The 20,944-nt window shown below is 33.7% G+C and overlaps 1 protein-coding gene and 1 long non-coding RNA gene across 12 annotated transcripts in view; one reads left to right on the top strand and one right to left on the bottom strand.

Moving 5' to 3' along the window:
* Positions 1 to 20,944, top strand: part of Tenm3 (teneurin transmembrane protein 3) — a 2,430,710-nt gene that overhangs the window by 544,185 nt on the left and 1,865,581 nt on the right. The gene's annotated exons all lie outside the window — the stretch shown is intronic.
* Positions 412 to 16,859, bottom strand: LOC144370320 (uncharacterized). The gene is made up of 3 exons (XR_013430297.1): positions 16,759 to 16,859; positions 14,965 to 15,015; positions 412 to 2,242 (listed from the first exon to the last, which is right to left on the bottom strand). It is a non-coding gene; the product is annotated as an uncharacterized LOC144370320 (long non-coding RNA).

Consider the following 20,944-nt stretch of genomic DNA (forward strand, 5'->3'; position numbering starts at 1 on the left):
CCTTCTTTCTCTGTTTAGATTTCTTGATCATGCACAGTTTTACACCATTAAGTGCTCCTGCCACACATATGTGCATATATTGTATTCTTTTTTAATATTTACTTTTTAGTTATAGGTGGGTACAATATCTTTATTTTTTTATTTTTTTTTTAATGTGGTTCCGAGGGTCAAACCCAGTGCCTCATGCATGCTAGGTGAGCACTCTACCACTGAGCCCCAGCCCCAGCCCATATATATTGTATTGTATTCTTAGTGTATGCTCCACACTGTGTTAACAGTTATTTATAAAAGTGAAGTGAAAGGTATTTCTTAATCCCAGGGAACACACTGGGTAAGGTAGAATGAAGGATAACTTGTGTGTAGTGGAAAGGATCTTGTGTTAAGAGTTGTCTTAGTACATTTTATGTTGCCATAACAGAATATCTAAGTATGGGAATTTTATGAAGAAAGGGAGTTTATTTAGCTCACATTTCCAAAGGTTAGAAATCCAAGACCAGGTAGTCATGTCTGCCTGGCATATGGTAAGGGCTTTGTGCTACTCCACCCATGCTAGAAAAGAGAGATGGTTAGTGGAGAATTAGAGAACGGGTAAAACACAGTTTAAAGAGAACTAATGCATCTCTTGAGACAAATATTAACCCATTCATGGAAACAGCCCTCATGACCTAATTATCCCTTAAAAATCTCATACCCCAGCACCTTTAAAGTAGCAATAAGATTTAAAATCATGAGTTATGGCAATGATAAATCACATTCAAACTGGAGCAAGAGTGAAAGAACTTGGATTTCAAGCTTAGTCCAATATATATATATGAATTTGAGGAAAATAAGACTATTTTTTAAGGTTCGGTTTTCTCATCTGTATTATTAGATTATAATAATAATAAAACAGGTTTTTGACTTTTATCATATTGCAAACAAAATTTTAGTAAATGTGAAGAGAAGATTTTTATAAACTGAAAAAATATATTCTCTAGTTTAGCCATGTGAAGGAAGGCTTTTTTTTAATCATATTTTATCCATCTCTCAGGCCAGTACGTTTAGTGGAAATTCAACATTGAGAGAATGGTAGGATGAAGAAGCTAGGAGCACTTTAAGCACAATTACTGAAATAAGCTTAACAAGAAGTTCTCATTGATGAGTAACTTATAGTATCTTCTCTGCTGACTATAAACAAAAATTTTGAAGGAATTAAAATGACAGCTACAGATTAGTTTTAGAAAAATTTATGAAGTTCTCTTAATCTGGTCCTGGAAAGAAGTAGTGTTAATTATTTTTAAATTTACAAAATAACTAGATAAAAGTTTGCCATGTGCCATCATTAGCTCATTCAAATTTTTTTTTTAAATTCTGAAAAATAGGTAATTTACTATCCCTACTATATAGAAAGGAAGTAAAGGCATAAACCAGTTTGGCCCCTTGCTTATGGTAACCCAGACAATGGATCATCACAGTCTGTTTCCTTCCTTGTAACATTCTGCCTGTCTTGACAGAATGTGATGGATTTTTTTATATAATGGACACTTGGGGGAGCAGCAAAGTAAAACAAGGATTAAAAAATAATATTTTAAAAAATCATTCTGAAAGGAAACAGGGAAAGTGGTACTACCATTGAGAAAACCCAAGAATTAGGATTTACAGTAGTGATTAGACTTTTGAGCACAGCATTGTGGTCCATGCCTACAATCCCAGTGACATGGAAGGCAGAAGGATCATTAGCGAGTAAATTTTAGTATAGAATACATGTTCTTTATGATCTAGTTTTTATTATTACATCTTCAACTGTATGCTGCCTCCATGCATGACTTTCCTCCTCTGTGACTTATCCATACTATCAATGTTTTCTAGGATATATTTTGTCTCCCTCACCTATCTTTCTCTATCCTCACTGTTCTATCTGTACCCTTGACCTAGTCCTAGCCTCACACTTCTCCTGAGGTGCAGCTTACACTCCACTTCGATAATGGTCTCCCACACAATTGGACAATTTCTCCTTTGTCTCAATAGCACTTTTTGAGAACTCTGTTACAACTATCATGTCATATTGCATAAAGACCAGACTTGTCATTGAAAGATTTGTTTCTTTGACAAAATAAGTAGTCTTGAAAAAAGAAAGGGTGCCATTTTCATTGTAGAGGATGAAAGCATCTGAATTCCAATTGAGCTCTTGAGATTTTCAATAATATGGAAGATGATAATGTCTTAAAAATGTTTCAGTCTTTCTTTATTCAATGCCATGGCTCTAGGTAAAAAAAAAAAAAAAAAGTGTTAGCTAGAGGACTGCTTCTACTTGGATACACTTTAATAAAATATTCTTAGCAATAAAGCTAGTATTTATTGACCACTTACCAAGTTTTAAGCAGATGCAAAGCACTTTCTCTGGAAAATTATAGGCAATAACAATATTATTATTGCTAAACCTACCTAAGGAAATCAAATAACATCCAAAAATCACCTACTTGGTAAAGTATGGAGCCAGGATCCAAGCCTAGTCTAATCCCAGAAATTAAGCTCATTATCAATTTGCTATAGGGTCCCCAATTCTATCTTTCCTTTTAAAATAATTAAAAAAGTGGGGGGAATATCCTTGGTGTGGAGTGCTAATCTGCACTAGAACTCAAAAAATGGTCTACGTTGGCCAATGGTTTGGTTGTTACTTAATGTGGGTAGGAACAGAATATAGTTGGTGCTGTGGGAAGAGAAGCTAATAAAGATGAAGGTAAAAAACAGCAGGTGAAGGAGTTGGCCAATGAAGAGAGCATATGGGTAGAAAGGATAGAGGGGCCCTTCCAACTTTGTTCTGCAAAACTGGAAATACTGCTGGAGCGAAGCATATTTCCATCATGCTCAGTGAACAAGAAGGGAAACTCAAGTGGTTTATGGGAGGCCCGTAGCACTTCATTTACATTATATTAAGAGAGAAACTAAAGACATCTATTGTTTTCAACAAATATTCTGGTTTTAAACATTATAAACAAAGTACTTCAGTAAACAGGAGCTGACTTACCCCAATCTATTAAATAAGGGCCACTGGAGGCAATATAATTAGATAAAGAATCTAGCAATATCTTAGGCCTCTGCTCTTCTAATACCCACATGGAATAATTCTTCAGAAGCTGTTCTTCTGTTTGCTCAGATCAGAGGTAGTGCTACACTACAGGGATATTGTACTTGGTAATTGTGAAACTAGGGGACAGAGGTAGAGAGTCACTGGATCTCATGGCAGCTTACCCATGGTGCAATAGCAGGCTAATCTCTAAGACTAAGATGCAGGGATTTAATCAAGAGAGCACAGAGGTTTCCTTCGCAGGCATATGTAGAAAAACAGGGAGTTTCTGATCATAAGGAGAGTATATTGAAGTTCCATGTTTTCATGGCCATAAAAGGCAGAGCTATACACTGAAATAACTTCCTAGGAGGGACATCTCAGTTTTCGAGTTTTATTTACCTCACACCAACTTGCACATAAGTGACAGCTATGGTTTTACATAAAACAATTAGTTTAAAGGCCATTCTGGAAAAAGAAAAAGCAGTTTTGGAAACATGTTCATAAATCTTTCTCTTCCATATGTATCAGAAGGAAACCGTGCAGTAAGAAAAAAAAAAATAGTCCTGTTAGTTCAAGTTGCAAGGTCAGCAATTGCCAGGTCTTAACGGATTTTGTTAAACATCTTTATGATGATACCCATCTCTCTTCCTCTGCTTCAGTAGTGGAGATATATGGCCATTATTAACCAAACAGACAGGGTCCCAGGACTCTAAATTTGCATTAGAGTCCATATCCCACTGTCCTTAGTACTTCGAGGTCACCAGCATTTTAATTCAGTATTTGCATTTCATTCCTTGTGATGAAGAAACAGGAGACCTTGAGTAGGTTCCACAACGTTCATAGTGTATTTTACTTTGTCCCACACTGGCCCCTTTGAGTGTTCACCTCTCTGATGTGAAATGGTCTACCTGGTGATAGACGGTGTAGTGGAGACAAAAGAGGAAGACTGGTTTGGATCAAATAGGAAAATATGGTGTCTAGAGATAGCATTCATATTTATCTTCTAATCAGAGACTGTGAGGATTGAGGAAAAGTGCTTGATGGAAGTGATTCACATTATGTTTATTACTAAAGAAAACTTTTAGGGCTGAGGATGGTGGAGTGTTTGCCTTTCATGTGTGAGGCCCTGGATTCAATCTCCAGTACTATAAAGAAATAACTAAAAATGGAAAAGTTTGTTGTATTTTTATTTATAATAGTTGTGTTTTTTTTTGAAGCAAGTCTAATTATATAAATTACTTTAAAATAAGCATAAAAGGTAGAGTATATCAAAATAAGTGATTCAATTAGATTTCATTTATTTGTAAGATAATCCTATTAAAAGAGCAATTTATATAATCTCTAAATATTCAAGGAATATAATAATTACTCTATATAATTAACATTTCAAATCATTTTATGTGAAATAAAATGGACTGTTGACAAGAAACAAATAAATACTTCTTCATGACTGCCATGCTATTATTTAGCATTTTAAAGCAAATTGTATAACCCTTCCAGGAATCTACTATCTAAGTAAGATAACATATAAAAGTAAGATGTTTGCTCAGAATGTTGTCTTTGTTCCTTCAGTCCCTGGGATATTATTTAGGACATAATTGCTGCTGTGAGTAATTTTTCATAAATAGTATATGATGTATTCTATAGTGTAGAGATGGAATTCGTGTTTAAATATGCAGAAAGATAGACTAGAATGCAATGTTTGTTTCCAATTTGTTCTTTTTCAGCACAGCAGGGCACTAATAATAGGGCAGGGAAAGGATACAATGACTTTTCAAGGTAGCTTCCAACTTTCCTTTTCTACTTTCTATAATATGAGGTGGGGAGTCAATTGAAACACAAAGAAATCATTTTGAAATGAAAAAGAATGTGTCTATTCCAAACTTTCATATATTTGAAGCAGACATCTTTTATGACCTATTCTGTCTTTTTGGCAAATCATTACTACAATTGAGCTAATTTTTCTATCTGTGATCTTTAGTATTGTAATAGACTACTAGGGACTGCCAGATAATTCTTAGATGTCCTCAGGTTAATTGTGCAGGAAAGGCATAGTAGAAGAGTGTGCCAGGTTGGGTTTGATAGAGTTGTTTCTCCCAATTATTATTTTAAAGTGAGTCCCTTGTATGACCTTGGACAAGATAAGAAATTTCTTTAGCTACCCTCATGTGTAAATTATAGCCAGAGATTATGCTAAGGACACAGGGACTTCATGAACCTTATAATCTAGTTAAGGAGATTGCAAATATATGCATATTGTTCATATATATGTGTGTGTATATATATAAATGTATAAATGTATGTATATATTTATAAACATAAAATCAGTCTTTTATAAAAAAATATATAAGACATATAAATATAAAATATATAAATTTAAATATGACTGTTATAAGTTGTCATTGTTGCCCTAAAATAAACTTGCTGTTCTGGGAGAAAATTCAAAGGGTGGATCTATTTTAGAATATGTGCTTTAGGAAGGTATCGATTAGGAACATGTAAATGCAGAGAGATCCAAAACCATCTGATCAACGTCTCTTTGGAGCTTGTTGCAAGATTGGTAGGATGAGATAGCAGTGGAGGCCATTAAAACTGAAAGTGAAACATAAATGTACAATGTTGTGAATCTTCAAGAGGGAATGGGAGAATAGTTTTTCTCCTCCACTCCTCACAGAGCATTATGTAAAGATGACCAACCTTAGTTCACTGCTAGGAGAGCAACCAGAATAGATGACTCAGAAAGTGACTCTAATTTCAAGAACCTTGCTTGATTTGGCACTATATGATGCCACCTAAAGCCTAGCTCCATTATTCTAGTTTATAAAATCATTTGGTTTAATGTTACTTTTTAATATAGTAAAATCCATTATAATATAAATGCATGCAATTTTTCATATTCCTGAATTTTATCATAGGGTTATTTAAGTTTTTAAAGATTTAATAAACACTAAAGTAGAAAGCCAAGCTGTAGCACAAAAACATTTTTCTCTAACAGCAGGGCCCATTTAATTTAATCTTGGAATACATGATTTATCCTTAAAGAGAGATACTGTTAGAAAAAAAATGAAAAACATTGTTCATGGCCATATGTTATTGTAAAACAGCATATTTGAATATTTTAAAGACACTAAATTTGGTCCAAATTGAAGTAGGCTTTTTTCTTTTGTTGACACTATGAAACATATGCTGGGAATATGAGCCATAATTAAGCAGTAAGAGACAACAGGGTGTGTGTTGTGTTGGGAATGTGCCATGTACTGGGTGTGTATTGTGTAAGGCCAAAGAGAGAGAAGCCCACAGCCACCACCGTGGTGGCACAGTTCCAATCCAACATCTGAGCATATGCCTTGCAGCATGCTTCTGCCTTATTAACATGCCCTTATTATGAATAGTGCTATTTTATGGTATAAGAACATTGCAAACCTTTAATACTTGTGGCCAAACTCAGAATAATGCAAATTCTACATGGAGACCTTTCTTTCCTCTGATAATGTTAACGGGTTTGCTTTCCTATATTTTAAAGACATACTTCAGTTGGCAGGTGTAGCTTCTCTGCTGAATGTCCAAGTAGGCTACTGGAAAGTATGGAGGTGATTTGAACCCAACAGGGAAGTGCTAGCTCAGAGTTAAAACTTGAACACTCCAGTACAATTGAAAACCGAAGTAATTTGTTTTGCTTCTCCAATTTCAGGAAATAGGTTTGACCCTCTGAAGTTCTTAAATAAGACAAACACACATCTTGTTCCAAGGATCTCTTGAGCTTTAAAAAATGGTACATAAAGGAAGAGAAGAGAACCAATTTAAAATTTACTGTTTTCTTGTTACACTTAAGAATGTGTATTCAGAAATGGGCAGAAAGTGATTTGCCTTTTACTTTAATTAATATTGTGCTTTTCATTTTAATTTAATTATTTGGTTTTAATTTTAACTTTGTCTTTCCATCTGCTTCTTTAAAAATGCACTCTGGCAAGGAACACCTTAGAGGTAGAAAACATTATTCAGTGTCAAGGCAGTATTACTCAGAAAGAGTGGACCTGTGTACGTTGACTACCTAAGTTCTGACCAGGAAAGACAGTGTGTAGAACCCAGCACACGTAATTTGATAAAACTAGATCTGGTTTAGGTTATGGAAAGATAAAAGAAAAAACTTGTGTATTTCTCTTTTATTGGAGAAGACAGCAATTAAGACAATATTTGTGGCTGTGTACAGTAATCAAAATGCCAATACCCAATGAAATATGATGAATAATAGTACTGATATTACTTGGCCTGAGAAAAGTTAAAGAATTATAAACTTCTTATTAAACTTGTTGAATTTGGGGAATCTTTTATAAAAAGAAAAGGAAAAAAAAAGAAAAATATCAAAATCTGAGAACTATATTTCAGTGTTAAATTTCCTAAATTTATGCTTTTTATAACGCATCTCTTAAAATAGTTTATAATTAAAACATGATATATATATGCATAATATAATATAATGCATGTAACCTATTTGTAACATAGAACATGTACACAATTGAAAAAAAAGTAAAATATAATTCTTATTGTCAGGAAGCTTAAAATGTAGTAAATAGGATTAGAAAATGCATAGGGGATTGTAATAAAAGGAGAAAGTAGGTCAAATACCGTAAGAAACAATGATGTCAGAAATTCAGAGGGAAAATCCTACTCTGTATTGGGACAGAGGGGGAGGAGATCTCTTCAGGGAGTGGTACTTGAGTTTGTATTTCTGGTGTAGATGGGTTATAAGTAAGTACAGAAGAGTCAGTTAAGGCATAGATATTCAACAGCTTTGGATGGAATAAAGAGCACCATGAAGTGGACAGGAAGAGATGGGGAGAGGTCCAGTTTTCTTAAAAGTAGATGAGAGAGTAAGACAGACAAAATGCTTTTGCTCACCAAATTTGCAGGAGGGAGATACAGTGCCTACACAGTTGGCTTTAATAGACACATAATCAGAATAAGCAGAAACCTGAATTTGTGGTCTATACAGTCCACTACTTTTTTCATACTGTGAATGAACTTGAAAGACAGATTGAAGAAATGCTTTAGTTTAGCCCAATGAAAAACATATCAATTTGTCTAGTAAGTATGAAGGATTCTTCAAGGTAGGCTGAGAGAAGAACTTAGAGAAGATTCTTTGAATAATTGTATGTAGGAAGGATTGCCCATTTCTGTCTGATTAAATCAACAAAGCAATCAAATATATTCATGGGGACAGAAATTCAGGAGAACAATAAATGAGGCATTTGGTGGTGCATTTTTTATGTAGCATGTGAAACAGTGCAATGTATTTCTCAGACCTAAGAAATCAATAATAGAGTCTACCAGAGAATCTTAATTTTCTCACATTTGGAGAAAACCTCCCACACATTCATAAGCTGTCTCCTTCTTTCTCTCAAATGTAGCTCATGATCTTGAGAAAAATAAAATATACATCAAAAGATATAAAGATATTATCAGAGAGACATGGGGAAATAGAGAGATATGAAGATATTTTTATTCTTAGATATCCTTACTTGTCATTTTAAACTAAGACAAAATGAAGACTAGTCCTTAGTTGAGGGAATAAAATTGGTAACAAATTTAAAAACATATAAAGCCAAACAAAATCTGGAATGTCATATTTTGGACTTGAACAAAATTAATAAGCACATTTTGCATAGGAGAACATCATAAACATGATGCAAAAGGTTCCTTTAGAGAAATGCACCTTCCGACAATAGCATCCACGTGGCAGCTATCTTGAATAACAGTACTGATCAATGAAAATGGTGCTTTGGAAATATGTCCTTTAGGTCAGAGCCTGTGAAGCCAGGTTCCTTTACTTCTCTCTCATGGCAAAACTTATATGATGACTTTGCTCCTTTTCCCCCCTGCTGTGTGGCTTCAACCTGAGGAGAAGCAGTTGCAAATGACCAGAAATGCAAGACTCTTTTTCTCTCTTTATAGCATGGTGGGTATGACTGGAGGGAATTCTTTGTAGAAGACACCAGAACAGGAGCTCTATGGTTTTTATGGTAGGAAACAACCAGAAAATGAGCAGATAACTAAGGATGCAAATAAAGGTGAAATTAAATTCATGGGAATAAGCTGAAAAAGGAGAGATCACTTTTTGCAAAAGAGTTACTTTGGGCAAGCAAAGAAGAAGTAAGTCTATCATCATAGAAATGTCATTCCGGTATCACATTTGCTTTTATTCTCCTAACAGCAGACTGGAAAATAAAATTTTCTCCAGAAAATAAGGGAAAATTGTTCATTCTTTATTCACTGTAATTGAGCCTGAAAATTTGAACACTGCTTAGGTGGAAAATGCCACAGAAAACAAAATACTGGTTGAGTTCAAGTACCAGATGTGAAGCATTTGCTAAGCAAAGTACACCTTTCAAATATACTTGAAAATATAAACAGGGAGATAGAAATAGTCCATAACATTTCTTTATTTTTATATTATTTCAGGTTTGACATGTAAGGAATTTTATTTAGACTCTTAAATATAAATTTATTTGGAGAGGATTAAAACTATTGTATTTAATAACTATCAAGGTTTAGGGACATTTGATGATTGCAAAGGTAATTCCATGAAATTCTTTGTTAATACTGGACTTTGAGTTGTAGAAGTGCATGTTGGGAAAAATGTGGAAAAGACCAGTTGATACAATGAGAAAGTTCTTCCTATTGCTTGTTAGGGGTTACTGGGTGCCTGGCATTCTGCTAATGCTTTATATTCACCATTCACTGTGCATAAGCTTAAATTTATGATTGTATTTTTATTTTTTAAATCTGGTAGTCCTCTTCACATTAGGAATGAGAAAGTCAAGGTGAAAGATCTTTCCCAAAACTACAGAGTTGCTAAGAAGTGAGACAGAAGTTGGAAATAAGATCTTTTAATTTTTTTTCTATTTCAGAGCCTATAGTTTAACTTCTGTGCTATAATTTAGCAGGCTCTAATGAAACAATTCAAAAGTTCAATATGCTGAAAGACTTAATGACAAAAATGATGGGCAGAATTTATCTCATTGACAATGACAGGCTAATACTATTACAATGAAGAAAAGTGTAGTTCAGTCTTCTTTGAATTTAGACTTGACATATTTATTGTTTCTTCCTAGAAGGATGGGTTTCCCTTCAACTTGATTTGAATAGACACTGAATAAGCACAGCTGCTTTATCTTTTAACTTTGGCACAAACAGGAATGCATGAAAAGTTTCAAATGAGAATGAACAGAAATTCTTTGGAGAGAAATAGAGCAACAGAATACAGTTCCACTACTAGTGAAGAGACACATTCTTACCATAAACTCCACCAGACTTAATGCCATCTAGGAATAAAGAAATGAATTAGTGATCAACCAGTTATTCATTAAGTGCCCACATGTGCACTGGCAACATGGAATCAAAAGGGTAGTAATAAAATATGATGCTTGCCCACACCAAATTCAAGAGAGACACACAAGTAAGATGACACGTGGCATTAGGTAGCCCAGATGGATAAGGAGATGGCCTTTAGAGCCACTGTCTGGATCTCATTTCCTGTTCTTCTATTTACTAGCACTATATCTCTTCAATCCATTTCCTCATCTCTAAAATGGGGATAATAATAACAACAACAAGAGCAGCATTCAGCAACAATAAGAGTTTCTATTGAGAAATATAATTTTAAAACTTGGCCAATGCAGAAACTATACCATAAAGATGGAAGAGATAGAAAGCAGTTTTAACATTGGGATAACCATTAAACAAGAATGAGATATGCATCACAGGTAATCTGCTCAGAAAATTGCAAAGAAATTTCACCTTTTGCAGACTAAAACAGATACAACCAGTTACATCCATATTCTTAAGGTAAATGATAACTAGTCCTCAAGTAAGAGGACTTGAGAGCACCATTTGTCATATGCAGTTCATCCTACCTTTACCTGGCTATTAGGAGACCATGTGTATTAGTTAATTGGCTTTTTCTAAGAAGAAAATAAACTTCTCATCTCTATGACAGAGGGCAACTTTGCAACTTGAGCAGGGTGGCTATTAAAGTTATCTCCTACCCTCCCACAGAAACTGGGAGATGATTTTGGGAGGGCTCTCTGCCTTGATAGATATACCATAGATATACCATGGTTCCACAGTGCTTCCGGAAAACATTCCTGGCTCCTAAAGCAGGGATAAGTCTTTTTACATTATAGAAGCTTTACATACATTTCAATGTGACAGAGGAAGAACTTACTGTCACAAGTTCTCTAAAGTAAATGTCTTACAAATAGATAGGAGCAAGATGGTGCGGGTGAGTATCTTCCTGTGTTTTCAACAGGAAGAATTAAACCTCTTATTTTTAATTTGTTTTGCCCTTATGAAATATGGAAGATCTTTGAAACAGTGACTAGGATATCAAAAGCACTGTAAAATATTTTTATTATTACTATTTTCCTTGATTATAATGACTGGTCATTAATTTAAAGTTTTTATATATGTAAAATAAGGTACCCCAAGGACAAGGGCATTGGGCTTGGTGTCAATCAGTAAATGTTAGAGAGAAAATGGAGCTGTAAATTGGAGTGGAAGTGATTGTTGGTATCTGCATAGTGGAGAGAAACATGTTACAGAAGTAAAGGATAAAATTTTTAAACATATAAGAAAACATCAACATCTTCCCTAAGGTTAGATTCAGAGAATATAAATCAATGGATCTGGCCTCAGGGAAAGGCTTTGTTTGGAAATAGTGAGAAAGAGGATGTTGGAACATTTTACTCTTATATATTTGCAGAAATCTTTTAGAATGAAATTTATATTTGATGAAATGGAAAAGTATTGTAGGGGAAGTGACAAAGGGGTAATGTGCTAAAAGTAGTTTTTTTTTAGTATGCTAAGCACATAGTGGGGTGCTTATAAAATGAATTTCATGAAAGCAAGATGATCAGCTGGTATATGTTAAGCAGCATGTGTAACTAAGGTGGTGGTAGAAGGAGTGGAAGAATAGAATACCTTCATGTTGGGATAGAGGAACCAAAGTCAGAAGGAAAAAAAAAATGTTCTGCCTAGAAGAAATTTTAAAGAGTAATGGCTTTAGAAAAATAAATAAATAGCAAGGAGGATCATCAGGACACGTCATCTATTCAAAATGTGAAGTTGAAAATTAAAACAGAAGAACTGAATGAAAAGCTACAGGAAGAAAAGCAAAAACTACTATCAAGGGACAATTTTTATGTTAGGTTAAGTGTTAGGAATAAATATTAAATTTATGGAATAAAATATATATCCACAAGTGATTCCCAGGGGGCCTTTAGTCAAAGACTCTTCAACTTGTTCACAGATAAGCCCTCCTACCCTCTTCTAAAACTGTCATGTAAGAGGTTAGATAGCATCTTTGAAATTAAGATGGTGACAATGAGGAACTGTAGGCCCATGACTGAAGAATGCATAGTGTTAGCTCACACTGGGAATCACTTCACAGACAAGCATTTGTCAGTCACTATTTTATGCAAAGTTAAGCCTTTGGTCTGGTGTTGATCTCCACAGAGAGCTACTGAACTGAACTGTAGTGTCACAGTTCTTTAGGAAGCATGCTAATTTCTGCAAAGTCAGAGGGAATTTTAGGGGAGCAAAGGTGGTTTGGTAGAGCTACCCAAGCAACACCAAGGGCAAAATGAACCTAGAATGGGTTAAAGCCACATGGCTATTTACATTTCTCCAAAATAATTTGGCAGAATGAAAGTAAAATAGAAGAAAGTGGAGAGGGTGTTAATATCAACTTGGAATTTGTAAGGAAAACTCAAATAGAATGTCAATAGAAGGAGAAGTTTGTTTTGAAAAACTTATTATATGGCTCCCACCCCATTCAACTTTCTGTTTGCAATTTAAGGGAAATTCTCTAGTCACTCTTCCCAGCAATAATTGTAGGTATCTCATTAAGTGACATCTAAATTGCATTGTATGAATATTTTATAAGGCAATTTTGTTCATCTAATCATCATATTGAGAAGGGGAGGATTGGTTTATTTCTGATATCCACACTATTTGTTGTTTTGTTTAAGGGAAGTTTTCCTTTCCCTTGCCGATCTGACTTTATTCTCCCAAGGACAAGTAAGCTTTATTCAAAAATTTCTGGCTATGGGAAATGGCTAATTGAGTACTGGTTCCTAGCAATGATATCTCAGTGGAATATTCTCTTTTTATGTTGTCAAAAGTTTTCCTCTCTATCATAGGGGAAAAAAAAATAACATACTGGCCAAAGTGCCATAGGCTTTGGCAAATCATCCATCCTATATAGAAAAGTTCAATCTCTTTAAATTTTTATAAGGATCTGTCCTCCTTGCTAAGAAGAGTAAGAGTCTCCAAGAATAATGAATATGGTCAATATTCAAGGTACATTTCTTTTCCAGTTTTTAATAACCCTTTTGCCCTTTCATTACTTCCTTCTGTTTGGAGACAGTAATGTAATTTAATATCTATGAATATCTATGAATCAGAAAGAAACAAATCAAGGCAAAGACAGAAGAAGAAATTTTGTTTCTGACAGTATTGAGATGAATTAAATAGGAAACAGAGTAAAAAACTTACTTTTTGTCAAAAAGTACTATCTTTTTAACCCTACTAAAAGTAAAGTTTCTTCAGTTACAAATTACTGATATAGTATAATATTTTAAATAAACACCTAAATTTTTTCTGAAAGGGATTTTTTCCCTAAATTTATTAAAAAAGAGACATTTTCCTTAGTGATTATGAGGGGCTTATATTGTGATTTAGAATTATTTTAAGCTTTTGGTGAACTATTTTTAATCACTTTAGGAATTAAAGAAAAAAAAATGGTCCCATTTACTCAGTTGGTTTCAACTCATTGAATAATGTTCCTTCCTAAATCAATCTTTTCAGAGAAATGTTAAGAATTGTAGCATGCAGCTGAGAAAGACAAGAATGGTGAAAGGTTTAGGTCAACACGACTCTCATGTTTGTCAAGAAGAGAAGAATCTGGGAAAAACTGAACAATGAAGTAAAATATGGGTAGAGCCAGCAAGAAAAACTTTTGTTATTCAAACCCAGAGCACAGAGAAGTGATTGTACAGTACAGGTAGACAAGTTCAGGAAAAATCATATAGAAAAATAAGATTAATGGCTTCAACTAAACCAAGTTGTGACGAATCACTCCAGAAGTAATTAGTAAGACAAAGTTATTTTCCATATGTTTAAATGAGTATGTTTAAAGTTTTTAATTCCTTTTAACAAAGTACAAAGATGGTCCCTATTGATGAATACAGTACAAAGGAATTTTCAAACATACATTAGCTTATTGGACATTAGATCTTATGATTATAAGCTTTGAAATTTTATGAAAATATGCATATAGATTAAATATTAAACATGTATTTTATATAACATAAGCATTTTATTTACTATATTTTTTTCTTTCTCAGTCTTTTATTTATTTAGATATAAATGTATTTATATATTTTTAGGATATCACTCCTAACAAATAACCACATGAAAGGAAGTTATTCAATTTGTGCTAAAACTTGCTTTTTTACCAGCAATTATTTTTAGGCTAAAAGTGCTTGACTTTCTATTTCCTTAGTTGGAGAAGATAGACTGAGTCAACCCATTTATATCATCTTGAATGTCTAAGAAGTAGTGGAAGAATAAAATAGGATCTAGGTCTCTAAAGGAGTATCTAAAGTATAGTTTGATCTGATAGGTATCTGATAATTATTTTGTTGGATAACTCATATTTGTAGAGTGTTTCTACATGAAGCAAGCAGTCCAACTATATTTGATACAAAGTATAACAATCCTACATTGTTTGTTTGAGAGTGTATACGTTCACAAGAAAAGAAAATAGATGGAATATAGAGAAAGCAAGAGGTAATACACTGGATTCCAATCACTTAAGAGTCAAATGATGCATGGAAGTATATACACCAACATACCTGCTGAATTCCCACTTATTAGAGGTATGAAACTTGATTGATGTCATCTCTCTGAATAAAGGGTTAAAGAATTTTATAAAGAGGATGTTTTCTAAAACTCATAACCCTGTCATCAGAAATAATTCTTTCCTGAAATATGATTTTGCTTCTCACAGATATTTATTGCATAGTATGTAGGACATTCAACCAGAAATTGAGAATCAAAAAAGTGTAATTTCATGCCACCAAAAAGTTTACAAGTTCAATTTTATGATTATTGATAGGACTTATATTGAGGGAAAAGATATTAGAAATATCTTTTAAATAATAAATATCTTTGAATAAATAGAACTTAGAACTATCATGATTCAGTGCCCCCACAAGTGGTGTATATGAAAAATTTTATTTTAGGTATATTTGAGCGGTAAGGCAATGGCAAATATATAGGTTAAGCAGAAGTTAAAGTCTCGTGCTCATTTAGATAGAAGTAGTCCATGATAGCAGAGAAAAAAAAAATGTCCAAGAAAGATGTAGGGGCTGCCCCTTTCTAAAGCAGTGCGATGATTGATAGCTACTAGTGAAAGAAGAAAGAATCTATTAGATAATCTCTCAGGGAAATCAAAAACTGAGGATATATTGAAAAATAATTCCTGCTGCCCTCCACATTGGCTGTCCCTATAATGCCACCATCTACCTCCAATCTACTGGTAAACATTTTCATTTGAACCAGGAATCCTCTTTAGATTATATATCATCCTACAGTGGATACCTTCAAGCTCATACTAGGTTCAATTCTGTTACCTTCCAAGGGTAATGGGGAAAACTACTCTGTTCTCAGAGGCATATGAATCACTCCACTAATGTTACAGAAAATTATTGTTAAATCTCAGGTAGAAAATCTGAGAAAATACTGTCACTCAGGCATAACTGAGTTTGAGTACTTGTTATTGTGATGTACTGTGTTTAAGTGCCTACTAAGCCATACAGGAAATGTTAACACTTGTCATTTATATAATTTGACATTTCCCAACACAAAGACAAAATTGACAGATGGTATATTTAGAATCTTAAAAGGTAATGATATATTCTGAGTACATATGGATAAACAAGAATATATGTTATATATAAACAAAAATAAATACTGAGAAACATGTTAAACTAAAAATATATGGTTAAAAGAAACCTTAGAGGCTTGATTGATAGTTGTATGTAGTAGATTTTGAAGTAACTTTTGTACTTACATGAGTTTCAGTAGAAATGTTTTTGTGACTTAAAGAACTATTAATCTTTATAGGTCTTAATTTACTTCATTATACCTGAGGATTTATGGCAAAGAACACAAGAAAAACAGATATTTCTTATAGTAAAAACCCTATTTTTTTTTCTATATCAATTCACTTCAGCTTTACCGATAGATTTAACCCCATTCATCACAATAACACAAATTTTGCAAACCATAATTCAGGAAATAGCTGCATTATCTTTATCTTTTATTCACTTTATTTTCCTAGTTCATGACTTGCCCTACCATATTAGAGTTATGATCAAATTTTTCATCTCAACATTTATGAAAAATCAATAGCAGGAACTCAGATAGACAGAATTTAAATTGGTGTCCAGAGAAATCCTCCAAGGCCTTCCTCTCTCTACAGAAGAAACTAGAGTTGTGACTCCAGAGAGTTTCTACCATTTACTGGCCAATTTTCAATGAAGTAATTCTAGTCATAAATCTTAGTAGGGAAACACTATTATTGGATATTATAGCTATTCCATTAATTGAGAGGAATGTTGGGTCTGGAATGATTCTCTACTTACCCAAGGACCTTCTTATTATCCTGTGTTTGGGTAAACTCAGCTATGAGAGAGAGAGACAGAGAGAGAGAGAGAGAGAGAGAGAGAGAGAGAGAGAGAGAGAGAGAGAGAGGAGGGAGGGAGGGAGGGGAGAGAAAAAAAAATCACTGATTTAACTCTGCCCATTGCAATTGGGATTTCCAAATGCTAAGTGCTAATGAATCATTTAAAAGTATGCTATTTCCTCATTCCTTCTGGGTTGCCAAGCTTTTGTGTCTCTGCTAGAAACATCAAGGTCACTTGAAGGTCAGGCTGAGAATAAACCACATGATGTAAACATCTGTGGTTGGGTTATGTTCCATGAACAATCCTGTGGTCTCTTGTATTTCAATGCTTTGAAAATGTTCATTTAGAGACTAGAAAAGCAAATTGCTTTGTTTTAGTGATCCAATGTCTTCTGAAAGATTAAAATACCACTGGTTAGGCAGAATCAATAGTAAAGATAAAAGAAAATTATAATGTTTATAATCATTTTAGTTATGGCTATTAAGTTCTAGAAACCTGAACATAGAAAATTTCATAAATTAACCTTGAAATAACAATTTGAGTTGACCAATTATATAGTTAATAAGATATTTCATGTCAAAGTGTTCTAAAATTCTATGTAATTCTGACACATTTTTCATTTTTCATAGGGCATGCAATTTTTTATAGAAACTCATTATTTGATGGGACACAAATCAAAAATTAAGAAAATGAAAATGCCAATCTGAGTCCCAAATTAAAGAATCTTTCCTTTCCTATGATAGATGAGTCAGTCGAGGATAAGAGATGAAAGATACTTGAAACGTCCCTTGATATATAATTCTTTTTGAATTGCATCATTCCAATGTGTTTATGTGCCTTTTCTGTCACATTATGAGATATAATACAGCTCTAGAAAGATTGGCAATAAAGAAACATTAAGTACTAGAAATTAATTTCCTCAATGGTTCCTAAAAAATTTCATTAGCCTAGAGGGTTAATTTTACAGTTTTAGTGCAATCATTATTTATCATCTCTTGGTTTACGGGGGAAGAATTAGAGTTATTAGCTATTAAATTATCCATGAAAATCTGACACTCCTCTAGACCAAACAAACCCTGAGGCTTGCTGATTTTCCCAGTGTGAAACATCTGTGGCTTCAACTAGAAAGAACTTAACATTGTCTAATTAGATTTCCAAAATTTATAAGGTTCAAATACTCTGTTATTAGAAACCTGAAAATTAGCACAAAAGTTTAAATTCTCACTTATTAAAGTTTACTTAAAACATCCTAATAGTAACCATATTTTTATATCAGGAGATTGGGTTCTAATGCATTCAAAACAACCAAGAAGTACCTAGATATCTAAGACCAATCTTAGAACTCTCTCGGTAAAATACGTACATTTTCTTTAAAATATTAGAAATAATAGATTCGATTGTTCTGGAGAAATTTCAAGCCCAACATTTACTCCATATCATTGAATTAAATGTATAGATATACTTGCTAAAGATATTGACTTGTCTCTGATTCTGGATTTCTGAGGAATAGAAGACAACTCTTTAAAAATTGTTAATTTTACTAACTTCTTGCACCTGTTTCTCTTTTGCATTTTTATTATGGAAATTTCTCAAAAGAATTCATGTCCGGACTAGAGGAGTTGTTAATGATACTGTGCTGTACATTTTATAATATCTTTGGGATATTCTCCAAAGCAAACCAACAGAATTGTCTCTCAGATAGAGGAGACAGTGAGATTCAAATGCTCTTGTGTTTTACAGCGTGAAGGGCAGGTTCAGTGAGAAAGATCTGGAACGTCCACTCTTGTTCCAGAATGTTAAACAAGGCAGCAGAGTATTTTCTGCCAACTATGCTGCTACCCATCATTTAACCCTACACTTTCAGGAATTTATCTCATCCAAGTTGGCTGCAGGGGTTATGTTGATAACAGAACCCTGCTGCCACTATATGTGAGGGGGGCTCCAAATAACTAAAACTAGACATACTGCCAAACAGAACATGCAGCTTTCTCCTCAGGAGTGGAACATGTTTTCCTTCCTAACTTAAAAAAGACATTATGTCAAATTCTTATGAATTTGAAAGATATGTTGAATTAGTTCACCATTCAATACACAGACTGTCCCAGTTATTTAAATTATGAAATATAAATTCAAGTAAAATGAATTTTGCAGATAGTAAATAGTAATAATAATAGATTTACAGATTCTTAAGTTGGTCTTGGACAAAAAAGGAAGATAATTTGTCCTTAGCATTAATTTTATTCAAATACCACTTTAAATCTTTCCTTTTTTGTTTTCAATAATTTTGGTATTATTTAAAAAAAAGTGAATATAAAGATAGAGCGAATATTAGAGAAATTGTAAAATTTCAAATCAATATACAAAATTTGTTAAAACGATTTAAAACCTTTATTCTACAAACAATAAGATAAACAAAGGGAGTGAATAGATTAAAAAAAGAGGAACCTACATGCCTATAAGAATCGAAATTATAATTATAATTATATAATTATAATTATTATCAAATTAGATGGAATTGGAGATATTATCATTATTCATCAGGTGAGATAATCCTGGCCCAGGAAGATAAGTACTGTGTGATCTCACTCTTATGTAGGATATCAAAAGTTGACTTCGTAGAAGTGAATGGTAGACTTGTGGTGACCACAGTCCATAGAGAGCCCTGGGGAGAGAGACATGGGGAAATGTTTATCAACAGGTAGTAAGTTTCAGTGTGAGAAATGGAAAGTTCAGTGGTCCATTTTCAGAATATAGTATTTGGCTTTAATTGGGGTGTAAGAGCCAACTGTAACTCATTTAATTATAGTTCTTTCCTTTGCCTTCCCCATTTTAAACTTAGCTAATCACATATATTGTGAGGAGCTCGGGCTCCTCCAATCAGGGTAAGGGGGAGTGCTGTATCAGGGATGAGAGCAGACAGATCATCCACCCTGCTGGGCTTGCTAGTCAGGTTCAGTAGCATGCCCTTCTGGCAGAAGTAAAGTGCTCTTTGCCCACCAACATTGGATTTCTTGTGGCACCTCAGTATTTCTGGCAACAGTGAAAAAGGGATAAGAAGTATTGGTGTGCTATTGCACAGTAGAGTACAGATAAAAAGTATATACTGTATATATCAAAAAATCTAGGAAAAAAAATTTTTGACTGTTTCCACTATAGGAAATGATAAATGTTTGAGGAGATGGATTTGTCAACCCAATTTAAAAATTATACAATGTATATATGTGTTGAAATATCACATGAAATCCCACGAGAATGTAGGATTTTTTATATATTATGTATCTGTTAAAAATAAATTTAAAAAACAACTTCAATAAGAATTTTTAAGAGAGGATAATCAATGTGAGCTCCTATGAAAAATAAATTGAAAGAAAATATAAAACATGAAAAATTTGATGGACAAAGTGAGCCAGGCAAGTTCTTCCTGGACAAGGTAACAAACATGGAGGAAAGACATTCAAAGAAAAGAAGCCGTAGTTGTTACAGTAGTGGGTCAATGTAACTAAAGTGGATAGTTCAGTTTTCTTATAATCCTCATATTCCCTCTTGCACTGTCAGTATGTACATTTATTCCTTATATCTTTGTGAAAATTATATCTCCACTACCTATATTACTCTGTTTAGGCTGCCAACAGCACAACATAGATTGGATGACTTTAACAAGTGAAATTTACTTGATTTACTTTCTCATTTCTGGAGACAAGTCCAAGATTGAGGTGTTTGTACAGTAGAAGTCTCCTGAGCCTCTATTCTCTTCCTGGTTTACAAGACAAGTCCTTCTAGCTTTGTTCTCACATGGGTAATCACATGGATTTTCTTTTGTGTCTGTACATCTCTGAGGTCTCTTTCTCTTACCGGGACTATAGTCTTATTGTTAGGGACCCTCCCTTATGACATGGTCTTAACCACAATTACCTCCTTAAAGACTTTATTTCCAAATGCATTGCCTTAGGGCTTAGGTATTCAACATAGGAATTTGTAAAAGACAGAATTCAGACCATAACACTATCTTTGCTATTCTGCCTCCAATTTCCCAAGGTTGGGTTAGACTGTGATCTCACAAAAAGAAAAATAGTCTCACTACCTTATCATGGACTCTGCCACCTGTGGTTTGTCAGAGTTGCAGTGAGACATAGAATAGTGAATA

This window comes from Ictidomys tridecemlineatus, chromosome 14 (assembly GCF_052094955.1).
Source record: "Ictidomys tridecemlineatus isolate mIctTri1 chromosome 14, mIctTri1.hap1, whole genome shotgun sequence".
NCBI lineage: Eukaryota > Metazoa > Chordata > Mammalia > Rodentia > Sciuridae > Ictidomys > Ictidomys tridecemlineatus.